Source organism: Marmota monax, unplaced genomic scaffold, assembly GCF_021218885.2.
Source record: "Marmota monax isolate L192 unplaced genomic scaffold, Marmota_monax_Labrador192_F-V1.1 WCK01_AAM20220418_F8-fsc00015, whole genome shotgun sequence".
NCBI classification, from domain to species: Eukaryota; Metazoa; Chordata; class Mammalia; order Rodentia; family Sciuridae; genus Marmota; species Marmota monax.
The window spans coordinates 9,061,895-9,084,243 of NW_026692194.1; the positions used below are offsets into that span (position 1 = coordinate 9,061,895).

General features: G+C 37.0%; 1 long non-coding RNA gene across 2 annotated transcripts in view; it reads right to left on the reverse strand.

The window, feature by feature from the left end:
- LOC124077856 (uncharacterized) overlaps nt 1-22,349 on the reverse strand; it is an 89,171-nt gene that overhangs the window by 34,224 nt on the left and 32,598 nt on the right. For both annotated transcript variants that reach the window (XR_009225036.1, XR_006846746.2), the window contains exons 3-4: nt 15,314-15,393; nt 564-627 (exon numbers count right to left, since the gene is read on the reverse strand). This is a non-coding gene — a long non-coding RNA (uncharacterized LOC124077856). The remainder of the gene's footprint in view (nt 1-563; nt 628-15,313; nt 15,394-22,349) is intronic.

Genomic DNA, 22,349 nt, shown 5'->3' on the forward strand with positions numbered 1-22,349 from the left:
GTGCTGTAGTCCTTGGAGGATATAGGAGCTACCTGGCCGGGATCCAGCGGTCTCCTCCAAGGTTTTAATCGGAGAGTTCAAAAGCCACTTCTGTTGTCAGTGCTCTGATTTATTCTGTGGAGAGTTTGGAGACCTTGATGCCAGGCCAGGGGTTCATGTCTCCAGGGATGAACAGAAGTGGCATCTCAAGAGGGAAGAAAGAGTTCTTTGACTTTTACCCAATGACACATCTACACCACAGATCCTGAAGCAGCAGGTGTAGGGGGCAGAAGCAGAGCCTCCTGCAGCTGTGGTCAGATGCCACCCCACTGCAAGCTCTGGGGAGTTAACACTGAGTAATTTAGGCAGGAAAGACAGAAAAATAAATAGAAAGAAGAGCAGGCATTTTTAGGAATGTGATTTCCATGCAACCCCCAATCAGGAAACATTGGTCAAAATACTTCTCAAAACTTTCACTTGTTGCAAGAGTAGAGAAGGGGAAATGTACAAGTGTTAGTCCATCCGGAATCAGCAAAATCAGGGAAGGGAGGGTGGGGTGGCTGTGGAGGAGGAGCACTACATACCTTAGGGAGCCCCAGGCCCCGTCTGCCTCTTCCTTTCCTTTTGACTTCCTTGGAGAGATTATCCCTGTGGTTTTTAGGAAAATTAAAACACAATTTAAAAGATAATAAAGAAAAATACACATATGCTCTATATTCACATACGCTCTGTGTGCATATTGATTCTATTCCTTTCCATAAACAGAAACAAAGACAAAAGAAGAAAAGTCTAATTTTGCAGTTCAGTTTTCAAGCCTCAATTCTGACTCACCAATGAATCTTCTTATATACAAAGCTGACTGGAGGGAGGGGTGGGATTGAATAACAAATTTATGTGATACAATCACATCATTTACAATCACATAATGGACCATATCCCAATTTTCAAAAGGCATAAAGTATCCTCATTAATACGATAAGTGCAGCAGTCAAATCAGCACTGTGATTTTATCAGGGTTTTTGACTGTACATGAATTAGAATGTAAAATGCATACAGAATTTTTAATGGGAAGGCTTTAACATTCACTGAATGTATTTCTTACTGTCATTTGCATCACATTAAAGTAAAATTCTACATAAAAGGATAAAGAGAATATGTCCTAAATTACAGTTTTTCCATAGTTGTCATGTCCACACATAGAAAAATCTGATTCATAAGCTTGAACATGATCCTAAATCTGAAAAGACTGCACCAGTTCTCTATTTGTTTGTGGGTTTTATGTGGCTGTCAGGGCTGGGTAGAGCTCTGTAAGGTCAGATTGTCAGGACAAAGCTAATAAAGATCACGGCAGGCTAGGGGGCAGGAGGAGAGAGAGGATGATTGTATTCACTGTCTCTACTCTTGCACATTATTAAACACTGTGCCTGCATTTTTCATTTCATATCAGACTACTAAAAAGTCACTCATGTTCCTTAGAGGTATTTTGTTGCTTTTTTTAGGAAGCTTCTATCATCATTTTAGCTCGCTGCAATAAAGTTTATAGGCATGGACTTAATGTCTTATAGGCCCAATTCTGTATATTCCACTATGAATAAGCACATATAGCATGCTATGTCCACTAGATATTTTCTATACATTTGTTTCATTTCCGACATGTGCATATCTACTCATAGGTTGAAGTACAGCCCATGTGTCAGAAGTTAGTCTCCAGGTAATGACAACTTGGCTTAAGTGTGCTTGGTCGCTTCTATACACTGAGGCAAGGAAAAGGAACCTGTCATTTCTCATTAACTTCATATCACACATACAGTAGTCAATGATTGGTGTGTAGTGGTTGATGCAGAATCTTGGGAGTCTAAGAGAGTGTTCTGTATCCTAGAAAAGACCAAGGTGTCATCTGCCACGCTAACCCAATAGACTTGAGAAAAGAGTCTGCATACATGCTGACGGCCTGTCCACTGGCTAGCACACCTGGGCCGTGCATAGGAATTTGTACACTGAATGACAGCCTTGTTATCATTTTAGAGTTCGAGAGAGAATATTAGCATATAACCAAGAGAAAGACATGCATGGAACTTGAGGTGAAATCGATCAAACACACAATAAGCCCCAACTAGTGTATTTTGCTCCTGGATAAAACATTTTATGGATATATACGGAATGGACCCACATTAAATGAATGGGTCTAAGAATGGCCAGTCTATTCCATTTTATTCATTTTTATCTTTAATAATTCATCTAATCACCTTAGATTTTATAAGGATCATAGACGTGCACAGACCAGTGCTTAACATCCATGGTCAAATATTGCTGTCAATTCTGGTAGATCTCCTTTGAATATATGTAGATTATGAGGTAAATGTGACAATTTCCTTCCATATCTAGATACAGTTTAAAAAACACTTATAATGACCACTATAATAACACTTATAATTGTTACCCGAGGCCTTTTTTTTCTTTCTCATCCTTTCTCCTCTTCTCCATTTTCTGTTCATCTGCTGTTCTTTGTGTTGTTCATCCCCCCCCCCCTCTTTGTTTCATGTTCTTTGTATTAAGTTAGAAATTGGAATTTGGACCAAAAAAATGTATTGAGATTCTGATATATTTTTAGCCATGATAACATTGTTCTCTTTGATATCTAAAATACTTGTCAAGTGGCAAGAATTCTTTGGAGAAGACATTTATGGATTGATGGTAAAACTAGCAAAAGTTTCCTGATAATAATATTACTTAGTTCAATTTATTTTGAAGCAAAATTCATGTGGATTAACAAGGTGGGTAGTTCACCTGTAGGAATCCTGGCCCTTTTTGTTCAATGACTGGGGGAGCATTAGCAAGCTCTTTAGCCATGAATATGCAATACAATGATGCACATCAAGTAACCAGAGTAGGTCCAGAGACAAGTGAACAGGTCAGACCCATTAGATTCACCAGACAAGACAAACTGACTTCACTTTTGTCAAAAGCAAAGAGCACCCAAAACTTTAAATTAGATATGATAAAACTGGACTTCATCCATGATTAGACTGTGTAAACTCAGGTAAGTGAAACACTTTTTTTTTTCTCTGAGAAAATTACAATAAATCTCTTTCGTTTCTCTTCTAGTTTTTGAGACTCCCTGAAGAAGTTGCTAACTCAGAAATTCAAGGACCAAAGAGAGATCATGTTTTTTACCACTTATCAGGAGTTAGCAGCTGGGCATGGTGGTGCATGCCTGTAATCCCAGCCGCTCAGGAGGCTGAGGCAGGAGGATGGAGAGTTCAAAGCCAGCCTAAGTAATGGGGAGGCGCTAAGCAACTCAGTGAGACCCTGTCTCTAATAAAATACAGAAAAAGGGCTACAGCTTAGTGATTGAGTGCCCCTGAGTTCAATCCTTGATAACCCCCCCCCCGCAAAAGGAGTCAGCAAACAAAATTTATTTTTAAATCTTCTGCTTATTACTCTTTGCTATTTTCATAATTTTATCAAGAATGTGACTGCAAGTTGATCATTTGAACTGGAATTTCTTTGACTTCACAAAAAGGATAAGATTTCCTTGTTCTAACATACCTCCTAACTCATCTGTGGCATTACACAAATATATTTTTACCTAATTTGTACACAGAATATATTCTTTCTGTGACAATATGCATTTGTAAATAATAGCAGAATGAATTAATGTTTCCTTGAACTCCACCTTTGTTTCACACCACCAGATATGTCTCAGGCATTACCCTCCCCTTTCAATTGAAACTAGCAATCTATCTCAATAGAGTCAAATTTATGCCACAATCTTTTCTTTCCTTTTAAATGCATGCAATTTGTTTTATAGGGTCTTATTGCTCATGCTTCATTGTTTTCACATTTTCTTCTCATAAAATAGTTCTAGTATTTGACTCTATATGAATGTGTTGAACTTCTTGACAAATAATTTTTAAGATGCTTGAACTTTTTACTTTATATTCACATTCTATCTCTCTCTTATCAGACCACATAGAAGTTACCTTAGTCTTCAAATAAACATACAGGCTTGATACTTTATCAGCTTTTTACATTGCAGCCTTAAAGATTTGGGGCCTCAAAAAGTTAAGTCATTGAAGCAAGATAGCAAAACTTTAGCTCCTTATCATTGGCTCTTTTGTTTTTGTTTTACTAGAAAGGTATTGGTAATTTGTTTCTATCTATATCTGCAAAATAAGATGTCATCAATACTGTTTTTGTCTGCCTTTGAGGCTTTGTCTATAGAAAGGCAGGACAAGGAAGACTGAGCTAGATTCGCTGTAGAGCTAATACAACTAAAGTTAGGTTTGTATTTCCTAAATTTATATTTGTATTTCCTAAGTTTAGATTTGTATTTTGTTCAACTGTTCGTGTTTCATTTCTCCCTGTTAAAATTTATGTATATAAGTAAAGTCATAGATTTGATCTTGGCAGAAATTAAAACTTACAGATTTCTATTAAACATTTTAAAAACACAATTGAAAAGTTAAGAACCCAGACTGTACATGTTACTTAATTCATGGATAACTTTATTTCAATAATATTTATGTAATATGTCTGTGTAATGATAGTAATTCGAATCCTCCACTGGACTTAATATTCTTTTAAAACTTTGATTTCTTGGTGCTTTTTTTTAATCATCTGAACATAATTCTAAAAATGACTTGGAATATGTCTATCTCCCTTTCTTTTCCAGGTATTAAATGGGTTCTTTTCATTATCTTAATCTACCAATCTATTCATCTTCATCAACCCCTAGATTTACTCTTAAGTTTCAGCTGCCCATTAGGAAACTATTCTTCAATAAGCTTTTCTATCTCATAAAAATTATGATGATTTTTTTTTCCTTCACACATCTGGTTGACTTTCCTCTATCCTTTGATTTTTTTTTTTTTTAAGATTTGTGAAAAACAAGAGTAGATTTTGGCTCATCCTCTGTCAGAAGTCTTGATCTAGAACTTTCCCTCACCCAGTGCATTTTAGAGGAACTTGGGGATATCCCAGAGAGCAGGAAACAGGAAGTCAGGTTAGACCCATTGCATTCCTAGATTTTTTTTTTCTATTTAAAATACCTTCCTATAATGTTCACAGATACTAGAATGAATTTTCTAAGGCAAGTAAAATAACCTTTACCAATTTCACATTCCTTCCAAGCCCTACACCCCCTTCTAGAAATCTTGAGATTTCCCAAAAGTATCAAAGTGCTGAAAAACAACTTAAGCAAAACGCCAGGTTCTCCTACTGCTCCACACCTTCTGTCTTTGTAGCCTCTGCTGAAACCCAGCAGTAATAAACTTCCACAGACTTCTTAGTTTGTCAATAACTCCCTGTTTCCAAATGCAAAAAAGACCAGGGAAGTTTGTCCTCTTTTGAAGTCTCAGCTTCCCAGGTCATGAAAATGTCCTGCTCCTTGTTGTAAATAGATTTGTGCTTCACTCTATTCCATATCCGACAATGCATTTCAGAGTTAAGGTACACCGGGAGGTATAATACTGTTTATGTATTTATGGGAGAGGGTAGTGTTTTCTTTCTTTTCCTCCCACAAGAGGATATGTAGAAGAGAATTGCTGCTGTTACTTATTTTTATTCTTCCTGCTAACATTCAAAGAATTTCCAAACTACCTAGTTGAGGCATACACATCCTCACAAGATTGCCACATATTACCTCCTTTATCCCAGGCACCAGTGCATTGACACTGATGCATCAATGCTCTCCTTGTGTGAATTAGCCTATCACATTCATTTACATCCACTTAATTGCTGCTGCTATTGTTTAGTCCGTTAACCTCCAGCTAGGGTGCAATTCACGTGAACACTGGGGAAGCACAACCATTCGATTAGTTCTGCAAAGTAGATTAAAATCTTCTGCCTAATTGGAGACTGTCCATACTGCTGCCTCCCTTCCAGCCCCAGGTTGAACAAATGTCTTCAAGGGAGGACTCTCAGTTGGCAATATGGAAGCCTCAACTGGACCTAGTCACACTTCCCGAACACACCTGTGTACAGGACACTGGGCTGGGCACCATGCTAGCAATGATCACCTGTCTGGTCTCTGCCCATAATTTGTGATGAGTCTTTTGATTAGCAGCTGGCCTTCTTTGTTCTCTTAAATGATACATGCACCCTGGAGAAACAACTTGGAATATGGCTAAATCACTAGACCCCCCCAAATTGGTAGCAATTTCATTTTAAAGCACAGCATTTAGAAAAGTTCTTATGAAACAGTTGTCCAGTTTGGGAAGAAAGGAGAATCAAAAATATGATAGTCTTACTTGATTCAAAGCATAAGTCCCTCTTGGACAGGGATCATTTATTTAAAACCTATCACTGATGTCATAGCAAGCATGCTTTGGTAAGGAAGCTATACAGAGTTGTGAGCAGTGAAGTCCAGAGCTTTCTTTGGCAACATGTTATCACTATGCGTATGCTAAGCTGAGGTGCTTTAAAATGTTTAATTATGTTTTATTCTAAAGAAGATGAGTAGCTTACATATCACTCCCAGAATCCCAACTAGTAGCATTAGGTCAAATTTCTTCATTTAATCTAAAATGCCTGTTGCAACTTCATTTTGGTCCACCTCTCCAGCACATTTTCTGACTTTAAAATCTCGCTACACAAAACTGATAACACTTTCTCAAATGTATTAGATTTCTTTGGCCTTGTGTCTTTATGCTGCTATTCTGGCTATCAGGGTTTGTTATAGACATGAGACACACACAAAGGAAGAAGTGCTTATGTCAACCTCTGAAGTCAATCTAAGATACAATCTTAAAACACATCAGGTGCTAGACATCAATTACACTATGGAATCCTCCCCAATGGAAGGTGGGAAAGGTTGCGTTATGCCCCTTGACTGATAGACTGAGGCTCCATGGCCCATGCCAGGCACCACATTCATAAGTGATGAATTGAAATCCAGTTCTAAATGAGTGCAAGACTATTTCTTTCCTATGGCCTCAAAGAGGTAATCCTCCAGAAGAGAGAAATCATGAGCTGCTTTCAGTGTTGAAAAGAAGGAAGTCAATATCCCTCCATTTTGCCTGATGTTGATGGTGGATATAATCCCAAAGGTAGCAAGGCACTGGGACTTCACAAAGGAGAATGCAAGAAGCAATGGAAAAACATGTTAAAAGCACATGATGTCTCTGAGGGTCAAATCAAACACTAGCGCCCTAGGTAACAGAGAATTTCTAATAGCTTATGGATAGGGAAAAGGGACCCACAGAGGCTGAGAAGATTCAGGGATCCTAGGAAGAAAGACATAATGCTGACTCTCCTCTGAAGATGCCAAGCAGAAAAGCATCAAAGTTTTTTAGTTTCCTTGCATTGTCTGTGATGAGGGCTGCAGAAGTGCCAAGTGCCCAGAAAATGGTAAAGTAGGTACCTTAGGACAAGAGGATTTGGCTGGCGAATCAGTGCTTTATCCCTTGGATCTCTGCTTCATCTCCTTCATCTGTTACATGAAGAAGGTAAGGAAGAGAGACAAGGAAGAACTCATTAGAGATTAAAAAAAAATCTTAAAATGAAGATCAACCCAAACATGGAAAGAACTAGGAAGAATGCAAGTGGAGCCTCACATATTATATGTGGAACCTTCTTATCACAAATCAAGCCAGCAAACTGTTGACTTAAATAGGTTTTATTTTCCTATGTTGATTAATACACTGTAATAACACCCAAGATATATGGATCTCACTTTTGAGTCTTCGGACTCCTCAGAGTTTGATGCTGGAACTGGAAGAGGGAAACCTAGCCTCACCCCTGCCCTACCTCCTGTTCTTCCTAGTTCTGCACAATGAGGATTCTCACATGTGTGTAGACATACCTTCCAATGTCTCCCAAAGTCAGGCCACACCAGGGTCCAGCTGTCAGGAGGCATTGGTAAGGTCCACCCCAGGGGGAATGAACCCAGTGAGAAAAAATACACTCGCCCTGGAAGTGGGTTTGGGACCATTTGGGCAGAATATTTGGGGGTCCAGTATATCCAGATCATGGTCTATTGGGTAGGTGTTCAGGACACAGTTAGGGAAGTTCTTTGGTTCTTTGGACACCTGATCCATTAAGGAAGATTAAAAAGGCCAAAAAAGGAACAAAATGGGTCCTTCAAACCACAGGACTCAAGGCAGGGCCAGATATTATCTATGTCTAAAATAGTATTACACATGGTATAAAACAACATGTTCCTACAATCCAGATACCCTGGTTTGGCACCAAAGTTCCTGATTAATGTTTCAAGAGGCCTGTAACATCATACAGCTCTAGGTGGCCACATTCATATCAGAGCATGTGGGAGCCCTGTATCGGGCACAGTCAGGTTTTTGTTTTTGTTTTAAAAAAAGTTCTTAAAAAGTGGCTGGAATTTTTAATGCTAACATTTTAAACTTTTGCGCAGTTAAGGGTCATTCAAACTCCCATGCAGTCCACAGTGTCTGTGCATACAAGTTTATATGTGGCAATTCAAATTGCCATTAAGCAATTGAAGCAAAACAGATTTGAGAGTTCACTTAATTTCTCCTTGCCAACACACATACACACAGGTAGACTAAAACTAGCAGTTCAATATTGTCCTAATTAAATATTTACTTCACCAGCAAATTGAAACCAAGAAGTTAGTTCTGTGCCTTGGTCTACTCATTACCATAGAGGCTGCTCCATCAGAAAACCCTTTCTCAGTTCCAAACAGAGAGCTCTCCTCTGCAAACTCACTCCTGCATTGCATTAGCCGCCACATCACATCCCCTTCTCCTCCAGCCCTGGTGGATACAAGTTTCTCTGAGAAGATCATTTCTGTTGACCGAACTTTAAGTTCTTTTCCCAGATCCCTAACATGATTTGACTGAATTTCCTGAAGCTTGTGTGTGTAAAGGTTGCAGAATGTCAATTCTCTAGTGGTGGGATTTGGAAAAGAGGATGAAACCCAGAAACTTTATTCAGAGTGTGTGAGGAACCACTTTCATTATTAAGTATTTCATATAACAGTATTATAGCTATTTGCCATAGTCCTTTTATCCAAGGATATGATACAATTTCTCATTTAACTGATCCTAAAAATATATCAATATTAATTGGTAGCATTTTATTAAAAGCTTATGATGTTCCAGACATGGGGTATGGTACATTTCATGAATTCTCTTCTTACTGTATGGTGACAGTATGAAGTGGGTATTATTATTATTATTACTACTACTACTACTTCTATTTTTATTATTGTAAAGATGAGAAAAGTAGGGCTTGCAGAAGCTAAATAATTTGTCCAAATTTACATTGCTAATAAGTAGCAGAGCCGTAAGTCAAAACCAGACAGTGAGACTCCAGAGACCTTCTACTTTGTGTCACCAATACCTATTCAAGTTTGAAAAACATTTCTTGGAGACATGAAGAAGCAGGAAATATTTTTCTACCTCCAAATAAATCCTTAACCTGGGGGAAATTTAAAAAATGAGATAGTATGAAGGTAGAGTAACAAGGACCACATTTAACCTTCTACCCGAAACAACTAAAAGTAGGAAAAATATATATAAAAATATATATTTATATGTTAACATGCATTATATGAACACACACACATATATATATACACACAAACACTACAGACATATGGTTTTCAAGGTATTGGATGTTAAGCAACAAAACAGAATGTTATATATCTGACATGTGGGAAACAAATGAGGTAAGCCCTAAGGTGGTCCTACGTTACTCTGTTGAAGGAACATTTGGGCTACAGTGCAGAGGGAAAGCCATTCTATTCCTAGTTATATACTCAAGAAAAATAAAAGTGTGTGTACATTCAAGCACTTATTGATGGAAGTGGTTGCATTTGTAATAGCCAAAATTCAAAAACAATCCCTAGAGGTAAAAAGAATATGGTATATCTACACAATGAGTGGTACTCAGTAACAGAGGAATAACTATTGAGATATGAAACAAATAGATGAATTGCAAAGTAATTATGCTGAGTAAAAGAAAACAAACCCAAAATAAAAGAGTACATGGTGTATGATTTCACTTCATATAAAATTCTAGAAGGCAAATGAATCTAAAGTGACAGAAAGCAGAACATTGGTTGTCTCGATGCTGGAAAGAAGGTTTACAGAGGGACATGAGGAAGTTTGGGAGATGACAGATATGTTCATTATCTTGACTGTGGTGATGGTTTCCTAGGTGAACATATATGTCAAAACTTATCAGATCGTACACTTTAAATATGTGCAGGTTACCATCTGTCAATTATACCTCAATAAAGTTGTTGTAAAAAACAATAGAATTCTAATTAACAAGATGAAAGGTTTCTATCTTTTCTGATTTTAAAATCATAGAATATAAACCTTATAAGAGCAGAGATTCAGTTCATCTTGCTCAGTTTGGTTCTATTTATTTTTTTTTATTATTTATTTTTGGGTGCCGGGGATTGAACTCAGGGACACTGAACTACTGAGCCACATCCCCTGCCCAATTTTGTATTTTATTTAGAGACAGGATCTCAGTGAGTTGCTTAGTGCCTGACTTTTGCTGAGACTGGTACTTTGAACTCATGATCCTCCTGCCTTATCTGGGATTATAGGCATGTGCCACCACACCCAGCTTCGATTTGGTTCTCTTATGCCTAAAATTGTGTGTTCTAATTAGTACTTCTGAATAACTTCCCCAAATGTAGTGGCACAAAGCAGCCACATGTCAGATTGTGTGCATCAGAAATTAGGGCATGATGGGGTTGACTTCTGTGCTCCATGGCGTTCAGAGCAATTGCTGGGGGCTGGATGCATCGAGGCTCCTCTGAAACAGCATGGTTCCTCTTGGTGCTATCTCTAGTATGCAGCTCCAGGGTTGCCAGACTCCATACATGTCAGTTCTAGGCGCTCAAGACCTGCCTCTCAAGAGAGATCCAGGATGACACTGTGTGAACTTTTTGTGACCTAGCCCCAGAATCCATAAAGGATCATTTATACTTCATTACTTTTGATTAAAGCAAACAAAGATTTGCCCAGATTTGTGGTGAAAGAATATAGACCCCACCAATGCATCAATGGATCATTCTCAACATATTTGTCAACACTGTAAAGAGAAGGTGTGGAGTGAAATATATACTAGTGTAGTCATCTTTGGAAAGTCTTAGTGCTTGTGCCACAGAATGAATATATGAGCATGAGTTATTCACTTCAACTTTGTCTGCAGTCTTAAATTCTGCATGAAATCTAATTCAGGGATTCATTCCACAGAGTGCATCTTTTTTACCCACTGTGAATTCCAGAAAGAATATTATAACCTATACTCTGAACAAGCTTATATTTTAATAAAACAAATATAGAAGAGAAGATAAAGAGATAAATATGAATAATGGCAACTTAGCATAGAAAGTTTAAGTCTTGGGGAGGATATTCAGCACTATCAGGACTGATTTCAGAAATGCTGATTTCTATACTTAGAACTAGGAAAGATTAGTAAGATTTCTACAGCATAGGTTGAGTTTTAAAAGTAAGGAAATAAGCAGAAAAGTTTAATTCAAGAAACTATACAAACCTAGTACACATTATCTGAAACTACAAGAGCTACAATTTTACACCTTAATTCTCAGTTGTTCCAATTTATTGAGTTCCTCTTCTCCTCAGGAAATTGTGAGGGTCAATCAGGTTTTGGAATCATAGACACATAAGATGTATATAGATGGGAATAAAGATGTATATTAAAAAGGTTAGGATCAAATCATAGGGACTTTGGATATGAATTTATTTGTCTGTAGTATATTAATGTATTACTGATATATAATATATTAATATTACTGCTATTTAATAATATAGTATATTAATGTTACTGATAAACAGATACTATGTATTATATCAGTAACATATTAATAGTATATCAGTAATATATTAATAGTATATTAATTAATCATAGTACCATACTATCCAGCTAAATCCTACACAGTGGTAGTAAATCAGAACATGAAACAGATCATGATAAACAGCAGTAGCATTAATAGCATGGTAATGTATACACACACAAGCCTACAGTATAACTTTAAATTATAATATTTTTAAACAAGAAATTCTAAAGCCAGGGCAAAACTTAGCAGTCTTTTAAATCATTTACCAAAGATTACAATCCAATTTATTGCTTCCCTAAAAGTGTGTGTGAAGTTACTGAGAGGTACCCTCTCATTCTATGTGGAGCATATTGTGGAATTTGGTTTCACAGGAATAGTTTTATTAGGGAAATATTTTGTGACATGGAATGAAAAGTGCCTTACATAGACATGCTATACCTATAATATTGCTGTCGTATTATTTATAAAGCATAGGCTCTTTCTATTATTTTTATGCACTAGTAGATTTTGGCAGTTCTGTGATTTCTTTTGATATATGATTTACTGTGTCAACTAATCCTGTAAAAAGGAATCCACACTAAATGAACAGACAAATAGACATTTGTCCAGCAAAACTGCAGGGTATGAAATCTATGTTCACTTTCAGAAAATGAAAGCTCTATGAGAAATGCAATCATTTGCCAATTTTGAATAACTAAGTCCATTCTTGGCCCAAATCTCTAATTTCTAATTAGGATTTCTGGCACTATTCCTCTCCTGTCTCTGTCTGTCTGTCTGTCTGTCTCTCTCTCTCTCAATCTCTCTCTCTCTCTCTCTCTCTCTCTCTCTCTCTCTCAATCTCTCTCTCTCTCGGCATCTGTGAGTCTCTTTTGATAATGAATACGCCAAGGGGGCGCAGAGTTAAGTCTAGGCCTCAGAACTAGGAACATTTCCATCAAAGATGGTTTGTTAATAATAAAGTAAGGAGGAAAAAAGCTATTTGCTTCTTTTGTGGCTCTGACCCTCCCTTGGTCCTGCCAGGCCTGCCTGAGCATCAGCAGAGTTCAGTGGTAATTAAAGCAACAGTGTTGTGAAAAAAGTGTGAATTACTTTTAGGGGAAGACTTGGATGTTGCTACTGACTGACAAAGCGCAGCAGGGGACTCGGCTGGATATTAAAGAGTGATGTAGTCCCCGCATTGGAAGGTGGCTTTTCAGCACAATGCAAAATTGTGACTTTTCACAAGTTGATATCTCTGGAACCATTCGAGTTATCAGCTCAAAATTTAGATTTTTCCCCCCTTTCTTTGGCATGCTTGTAGAGGAAAACTATGTCACATTTCATGAAATGTGGTGTAGTGGTTGGAATTAACAAGAGCCGAAGTATATTTTCTTTTTCCTTCCCCTGGCTTTTTTTTTTACTCCATCATGGAATTATTTCAACCTTGAAAATAGTGAGGAAAAAGCTGTAAAGGATCATGTGTTCAATCCTCTTTTGGCAAGGTATTTCAATGTCAACCCTCTAGGCTTTCTGTTTCTGTCATTTTTAAAGAAAGAAGTACAGACCAGCACTCTGTTGACAATGCCAAGAAGGGCCAACTCCTCACTCTCAACACTGGAGAATAAATATCCACATGGTTGGTGGGCTGCTTCCAACACCCCCCAGTAGGGAAAAGTTCTGATCTTGCTCTTTATGGCTGCAAATCTTGTGAAGCCAACTCCCACACAGATGTGATATAATGTTGATTCTGCTCCTTATCCAGTGAGGGGGAAAAAAATAGTCTTTAGACAAATCCAATAAACCTTCTGTAGATAGGAAGTAAGAGAATAAAATAGCTCAATGGACTCTCAGTCACTTTTTGTTTTATGAGCTAACCGACACGATTGGTCTTCCTGAATCAGGTTCACAGAATACATGTGGAATGCTGTGTAAAGGCATCACCAAAAGACTGTTGTGCTCTGCACTGGTACAAGATAGGGTGAGATGGAACTGGAAAGCAGTGGGAAATATGTGATAAGAGCCTGTAATAGTGATATACTAATCATGTAGATAAAGAATAATATAGTGTGCAATAGGCATAGGCTCTTTATTATTTAAACTTTTTTCCCCATAAATAAATGGATTAAGACAATAAGTGAAATCCCTGCTTTTGCTGTAATTTTAGTAACCCTGCCCATCTCTGATAGCAGTGGGACACTTTGTGGATCAAAGGACCCAGCAAAGCAGAGGTTTATAAGGTATGATAATAAGAGCCTGAATGAGGGAGTCCTGATGTCCTCACTTACATATTGCACAGCCCCAATTTCCTCAGGGGTAAAAAGGTTGTAAGAAGCATTCCCACTTTATTTTCAAGAACAAGTGAATTAAGATGTAAAACAAATAAAAAAATGTTTAGCAAAATGCTTTGCATATAGGAAGTAGTTGATAAAAACTGTTAGTACATTATCATCCAACTGGGTTCTATCCTGAAGCAAAGTGGTTTGGGGAATTCCTTTTGCTTTTAGATATCCTAATTCTGCGTGATTTGTTAAGCAATGGGGTAATATTTTTTAAGTATTATAAGGTTATGAAATGGCATTTAGGGGATGAGGTTGTGACATGGCAAACAATAGACAGTTTAAATAGACAACAATGATATAAACAGAATAACTGGGGTGCTTCTAATGACATTCTTTCACCCCACTAGTGCAAAGTTTAATTAGTATGTAAATAGCATCCTCGTTTACAATTGACATACTGCCACCTCTTTTCATGCCAAGCTGTCAGGGCCTATGAAACTGTAAAATTCCTGACACTAAACATTTGTTGTAAACTGATCCTTCCCAAAGTAACTTAACTAAAGCTGAAAAGACAGGAAAGGTGATAAGTACTTTTTTTTTTTTTTCTTTAAAGCCATTTCTCAATTTTTTTTTTTCAGAGAAAAGGGCCCAACTGCTTTTGAGCAGAGATTCACCCAATATATTGGGCTCAGGGCATATTCTGCAAAAGAAAAAAAAAAATTACATGAACTACCAACCCCAGAGTGATGAAAAGCAAAGTGGGTAAGGAAAAAAATACCCTCAATTGACATAGCTATTTTCATCACATCAAATCAGCCATCTGTTCTTGACATAGTTTATTATCATTAGGAAGATTTTCTCAATTCAGACATGGTGATGAGGAAAGATGAAGAATTAACCAGATAAATAGCCAATTTGGAAAATTCAGGCTGAGACCCTTTTTCCTCAATTTCCATTGCCTCCTTCCTCCCTGCTCCATCATCACACTCCAATTATTCCAAGAAAATCTTCCATGACAGGATTAGACATGTTTAGGGTGGTGTGTTTCCCCATTTGCATAGGCATAACAAACCAAACCCACTAGGTCTCAAATGACACAAAGGTGACCAATGTCGTACCAAAAATATAATAATCTCCCATTGTTAAAAATGACTGCATAAACTTAGAATGGCAGGTGGCTACAGTTAAAAGTGAGGGAATTAAGTCTCTGAATTGAAGTATGAAAGTACCCATGTTTTCCTCCCGGAATTTATTCATTAGAAATCCATCAATTTACCTTGGGATAAGAATGTTTAGAGAAGAAAATTTCCTTTGAAATCATCATGGAGTAATTCCAACAGCTCTGTGTGGGATAATCTGGAAAGAAAAAGTAAATGTTGGAAACTAATAATAAAAAGAAAATATTTAAATTGTATGCTTGATATCAACTTCATAAAATGAAGTTGGATCTTCACAAAAGTTAAGCTCATAAATTGAGGGAAAAGCAGCTAAAATAAAACTCTTGACAAATATCAATAAGACTACTTTAAAAAAAATCCAAGCTGGTTATTTTATCTCCATAACATCAAAAATCAAGTTTGATACTGCCTCAAATAGTTCACAAATTCATGATATTAAATTTGTAAGAATCTAACCCACAGATTTTTGGATGATGTTTAAAATTATTTTTTTTACTGACAAACTTTAAAATGAGGAGGATAGGAACTCTTGAGGTTAAAACATGCAGATTCCTTCACAAAACTACTTCTTTCCTAACACCTATTTTCTTTTGTGTGTCTGCATCCTTCCTTTGATAACATTCCTGTGATCTCTTATTCTGATATTTTATACTGCTGTATCAGATGTGTTACTAATTATTAGAAAAGTAGCTTTTTAGCATTCCTGATTCTTCATGATCTGTTATGAGAGTCATCACTGTTGCCAGAACTTCTTTTCTCCACACACTCTTTTCTTGATTTTATCTGTGTTGTAGGATCCTGATTGTTGTCATATCTCCCAGGATTCTCTTGGTTGTTTTTTTTTTTTTGCTCCAACAAAGTTAAACATGAACATAGTGATGAAACCACAGTCTTATCACTCAACAAATGTCTGTCAAGAACCTACTATAAACCAGATACTGTGCTAGATCCTGGAGATACAAAGGAAACTAAGCACACAGTTCCTTGGCCTTCAGGATTTTACATTTCTAGAACAGAGGTCAGAAAACTAAGTCTCTTAGGCCAATTACAACTTAGTACTTGTTTTGGTAAATAAACTTTTTACAGGCAAGAGTTTTGCATATTTGTTTGTGATATAGTTAAGTAGTTGAATCAGAGATGATTGGTCTACAAAGCCTAAAATATCTGCTCCGCGGCTCTTTACCGAAAATGTTGCCTGACTCTGGTAGACTCTAGATCTGTCTTCAATTGTTCCAGCTCTTTTCATTCTTTGTCTTATTACAGTTGTGATTTCTTATGGTTATAATCACTTCTACAGAAATGACTCCATAACCTCTATTGACAGTCATGACTCCTCTTGAACTTCAATCCCATCTTTTTAACTACCTGCTTAGCATACATCCCATCCCCACCCCCAACATTGTACCAAATTATACCATTACTTTAAGATGGCTGAACTTAAGTTCATCTTTTTCCTTTGACCACTTGTTTTCTCCCAATCATTGGTACTTTCAAAGAATCTGTAGTCTTTCCTTTACTTCCAACAGCTAAGTAACAAAAAAGTAAGAAAAAACAAATTTATGTATTTTTTTGTATCTGTCAACTAATTTTGGTTTCTACTTTCATTACCTCATCCTCCATCCCCATATCTCATGCTTTGAATGTCACGGTCATCAAATAATCTCCCTGTAAGAACTCTCTTATGCCTCCAGTGATCTGCCAATCAATCTCCCTAAGACCTCACCTGGTTTATATCATCATAACCCTCACTAGCCTTCCATTACCAAGAGCAGGGATTCAACCAGTGGCAGAGGCTCTCCTTTGTGAGGACGCTAAAAAATTACTTCAAGGGACACACAGACTTAAGTGCCTGAAGGCTGAATAAACAATGAGTCTCCTGAGTAGATGCCTCACTGTCTAGTTTTCAAATGTGCACAGATGTGCTTCTGATAACTAAAATGCAAACGTTCTTATGAAAATTACCAATTTCATGGTAACTTTTTCCTATTCTGTATTTTCCCATGTGATTGATTCTAAAAATGTGACTACTTTCTGTCTGTATTTTGTAATTAAAAAAAAAAAGTCTTCACTGGCCATTAGATGTTTGCACTATCCTCAGGGAGGTCTGTTCACAATGAAACTATGGGAGCCTTGGACCATAACATTTGCAGAGAAAAATTCAAAGTTAAAAATTTCTAAATGCAACCTTGTCCTTTCTTCTCTTGTTGGTGAAAACTATGGATTGGAAGACATTGTGGGGTAGAGAAAGACCCTGAGAAAAGAGAAGGCTGCAAAACCTGAGTTCTAGACTTAAAGTGAAAGGAACTTAAAGTCTCTGGATGTTTCCACACTGTCTGGCTCTGCTGGTCAGCAAGGGTGAGTAAACCAGGATTTGGAACAGAAACTTTCATAACCAGAACTCCTTGACATTTATTGAGCCCCTACGGCATATCAGCCAGTATAGCAGAACTTTTACATATATTTTATTTCACACTCACAACTACTGTTAGATATAGATGTTATTATTCCTTCTGTTTATGACCATAATGGAAATGCAAAATGAAGAGATTCAATAAATGCTATGCCCTCAGTGTTATTAAATAGAAAAGGGAGGACTCGAAACCAGTTCTAGGTGACTCTTGAGCTGTTTTACACTTTGTAACTCATCAAACTCTTTCTCCTAAAGACTTTGCCTGCATTATCAAGTCCTTCTTATTAATTTTCATGAAAACCATGATCCAAGTAGATTTTGAATCAATATCCCTTTCTACATAACATATTTCATTTCATTAACAGAAAAGGTAGCAGATATTTATGAAAACCCAGCCCACAGATTAGGAATGGTAATTCTTGAAATGTCTGAGCCAACCAAGCCTGGCCCTGCCATTAAGTGCAATGATTCCCACTGAGACATTGTGGAATTCACCTGATCACCTTGCCTCAATATGACCAATATAATGTAGCCCATATGGGAACCATGATTTCTGTGGCTGGCTTTGTGCCATTGGCCTTGTTCTTTGATTTGTCTGAAAGATAACTGTGGTTCCCAGAATGCCCAGTTTCCTCTCATCACCAGCTGCAGCAGGAACCTGGTAGAAACTCTTTACGGCCAGAACTTGCAAGGTGCTGCTCTCAAAGCTGGCTCATATCTAAGTAAATAGTAAGTAAAATAAGGATAAAATGATGACATTCTTCACGAAACAGCTTTAGGTCCTTGAAAATGATTATTTCTGTTTGCCTGCAACTGTAAAAATGAGTTTCAGGTAATAGCTTTTCTTTTATATGGTAAATGATGAATGACCATTTAAACATTGACTCATCTACCAACCAAGATATAAAAAAACATAAAAACGTACTGTGCTAAAAGGGAATGTGAAGACTGAAGTCACCTGATTTTTCAACTAGGTGATTACACCATGGGGATATTCATTTGTCTTTACTTCAACTTTGGAGTTACACAAAATACATATTTGCCACAAAGAAAATCAAGCCCTTTAGCTTCTACAGATTATATTTTTTCCTAACCCGTGTTTTTCATCCAAGTTAGTATATCTGCTTAGACTTAGAAAACTAAGTCCAATCAAAACTACCCATTAAGATACCTACCCAAAGTGGGAATACCCTTCTTTGTATATTTATTTTGCAAAAAAAAAAAATCATAATTCTATTCATTTGTAAGGATCAGGTCTGTCATAATCTTGGATGGGAATGAGAAGTGTCAAAGCAAAGAAGAAAGACTTTCAGAGTTCAACAGGGGAAAATGTATTTTTGTAAGCACTTATTATTATTTTAAAATGGTAACTTTTCACTCTTCACAAAAATATAAATATCCTATGTTCTGTTTCCAGTTTACTTCAATAACATAGTAATAAAATGCCTTACAGCTAAATTTTTGAGAAAGAGAAAAGGAAAGAGAGTGGAAATAGAGGAAGGCAAGAATAGAAACAATTTTTCTGGCATCAAGGGAAAAGGGTTTGCCAAATTTAAAAAAAAAATCTCAAAATGCAACAAGTCAGTATCATTTCTTTCTTTTCTTTCTTTCTTTCTTTTATTTTTTTTTGGGGGGGGCACTCAACCAGTGAGCCACATCCCCAGCCCTATTTTGTATTTTATTTAGAGATCTCACTGATTTGCTTAGCACCTCGCCATTCTGAGGCTGGCTTTGAACTTCTGATCCTCCTGCCTCAGCTTCCAAAGTCACTGGGATTATAGGTGTGCACCACCACGCCCAGCAGTATCTTTTTTTGTTGTTGTTCCTTAGGTGTAAGTGCTATGGAATAAACATTTTAGTTTTAATAAAGTTTTAATATCTGCTACTACCTCTCATCTCAGAACAGGATAAATTCTTTGTCAAATGAATTATTTTTCCTCATTATGGTCCTTAAGGGAATTTCCACAGAATAAACCAAGCGTTAGTGGAAACATTATGCCAACTTTTACTCTGTGTTGATTTGATTTTTTAAAAAAAGAATGTATATCTGTGTCCCTGTCTTTTTGTTAAAAGATAGTGGAGCTAAATCTCAACATCACAGTAAACAACAACAACAACAAAAACCACCTATTTATTTTCCCTAATAGGTGCATTTATCAGACTACAATCCCTTGTGTTTATTTCTACAGCAGCATGTATTCTAAAGGCAGCTAAATCATTTATAGGAAAGGCAATTAAAGAAACTGTTAGTCAGCTTTCCATGTCTGTGACCAAAATATCCAGTAAGAACAGCTTAGAGGAGGAAGATTTTATTTTGGCTTACAGTTTCAGAAGTTCAGTCCATCAGTGGCCAATGCCATTGCTCTTGCCCAAGGTAAAGAGGAACATTATGGCTGAAGAGTGCAGTAGAAGAAAGCTTCTCAGATCTTGGCAGCCAGGAAGCAGATACAGAGGAAGGGGAAGCAGCCATAGGAAAGATGCACTCTTCCAGGGCATGCCCCTAGTGATCTACCTCTCCTCCAGACATGACCCACTTGCCCACAGTTGTCACCCACTTCCTCCATTCAAACTAGTAATGTACCAATTAGGTTACAGCTCTCGCAATCTAATCATTTCACCTCTGAATATTCCTGCATTAGCATAGGAACATTTGAGGGATACTTCATATTGAAACCATAGTATAAACTATGGATTTTTCTCTCCAGCTCTTTAGGGTGTTTATCTAATATTCCACCTGATATTGGGTAGAAGTTAGCAAATATCCATAGTAGTAAATGAAAGTTGTCCAATCAACTTATTAGGCTCCATTTTCAGAGCTCTCCTAAAGTCTAGTCACTAGGTAGGTGTCATAAGACCTTACTCCTTCAGTTACTGATTACTTTGAGGGAATAAATTAACTAAGCCTAGATCACACACATACACACTCACATTTGTGGTTTATGACTCTTCTACCAAGCACAATAAATGTGTCTGGTTCTTTGCTAATTGTCACCACACCCAAATATTGATCTCACCTAAGTTTCTGAATCATCAGGAATTAGTAAAACACTTATTATCAGGACAGTGTTAAATATCAGTTAGACAGCATCAGCATGCTCCTTAAACCACTGGCTTCTAATAAGATAGAAAAAATTTGGTCTGACTTTTCCGTATTACATTCAAATGTATTTGGGAAATGTCTTTTCTCCTAAGTTTCTCCAAAAAAAAATGTACATAGTTTGTGTATGTGTGTCTTCCCAATAGAAGTAATATGTTAATTTATTTCAATAAAATACAAAACTCATGTATAAAATTCTTTGAATGCTGCCAGTCCAAGCTAGCCAACCTTAACTTTACTGGAACATCATTTTATATGTCCATATGTATAGAAATAGATTAAGATATGTATTGGTTTCCTACTACTGTTGTACAAGTTACCAGACGCTTGGTGGCTTAACAGAATTTATTATGTCACAGTTCTAAAGGGAATAAATCTCATGAGGCTGGAACCAAGGGATCAGCTTCCTTCCTGAGTCCCTCTAGGAACCTGTTTCCTCACCTCTTCTAGATTCTAGAGGTTTCAACCTCCTTTATTCATCTTCTCCTTTCTCATCTTTAAAGATAGCAAAAGTGAGTTGAGACCTTCTCAGATTGAATTACTTTGATCTGCCTCACTTCTTCATTTTTAAGGACTCTATGATTATATTGGGACTCATCAGAGAGTTGAGGATAATTGGACTCTAATTTAAAGTCAGCAGATTAGAAGCAAATTTTATTATTTTTGTTACTTTAATTTCCCCTTTTCATGAGTCACAACATATTTACAGGCTTGGGGCATAAGAGTATGGATCTTTGGGGGGTACAACTATACGGCTTGAAACACAAGATACGTAAACACAGATACATACTTCTGTGAAATCATTTTCTTAAAATGAGATGTTCATCTTCATGCTTCTTTATTTTGTAGTGCTGGGGTTTGAACCTGGGGCCTTTGTTTTAGTCAGCTTTACAGCTGCTATAACTAGAAGACCTAAAAAGAATAATTAGAAGAAGAAAAGCTTTTTTCAAGGCATATGGTTTTAGAGGTCTCAGTCCTTAGACAGCCAGCTCCATGAGGGAGTTCTTGCACCATACCTTGCAAGTTGTGTTCCCACATAGACACTGATAATCTGAACTATGAATAATTCTTAATAGCTGATTCAGCAAGTTCATATATAGCATCTCATTTAAACTTTACACAATTCCAAGAGATAGGGAAATGCTATCCCCACTTTTTACATGTGTGGAAGCAATTATCTGCATCACTCTCCTATAAGTAGAATATTAGATGATGTCAACATAAAAATTGGTTAGTTAATCCAATCCTTTTCTCTATTGCCCATTTCTACCATAAAGAAAATACTTAGTTTTGCAATCACCCTTACAAATAGAGATAGCCATGTGACTTACTTCTGACTGATACAATGAAAAGAAATTCCATTGTAATGGGAGGGACTTCGGGAGAGGTTCTGTTTCTACAATAAAACGCCATGGACAGTGCTGGTATCTCAGTCTCCTCCCTTTGTTTTTTTCCTTGACATGTACAAAATGTCAAGATATAGGGTGGTCATGGTGAACTCATGAGGAAAAGATGAAAGCAATTCAGTCAGTGTTAACCTCAACATGGCTGAGGCATGGAAACAATGCCATCAGCGGCCTGTCTATGGGTTCATTGCATGAAAAAAGTAAACCTTCTTTGGTCTAAG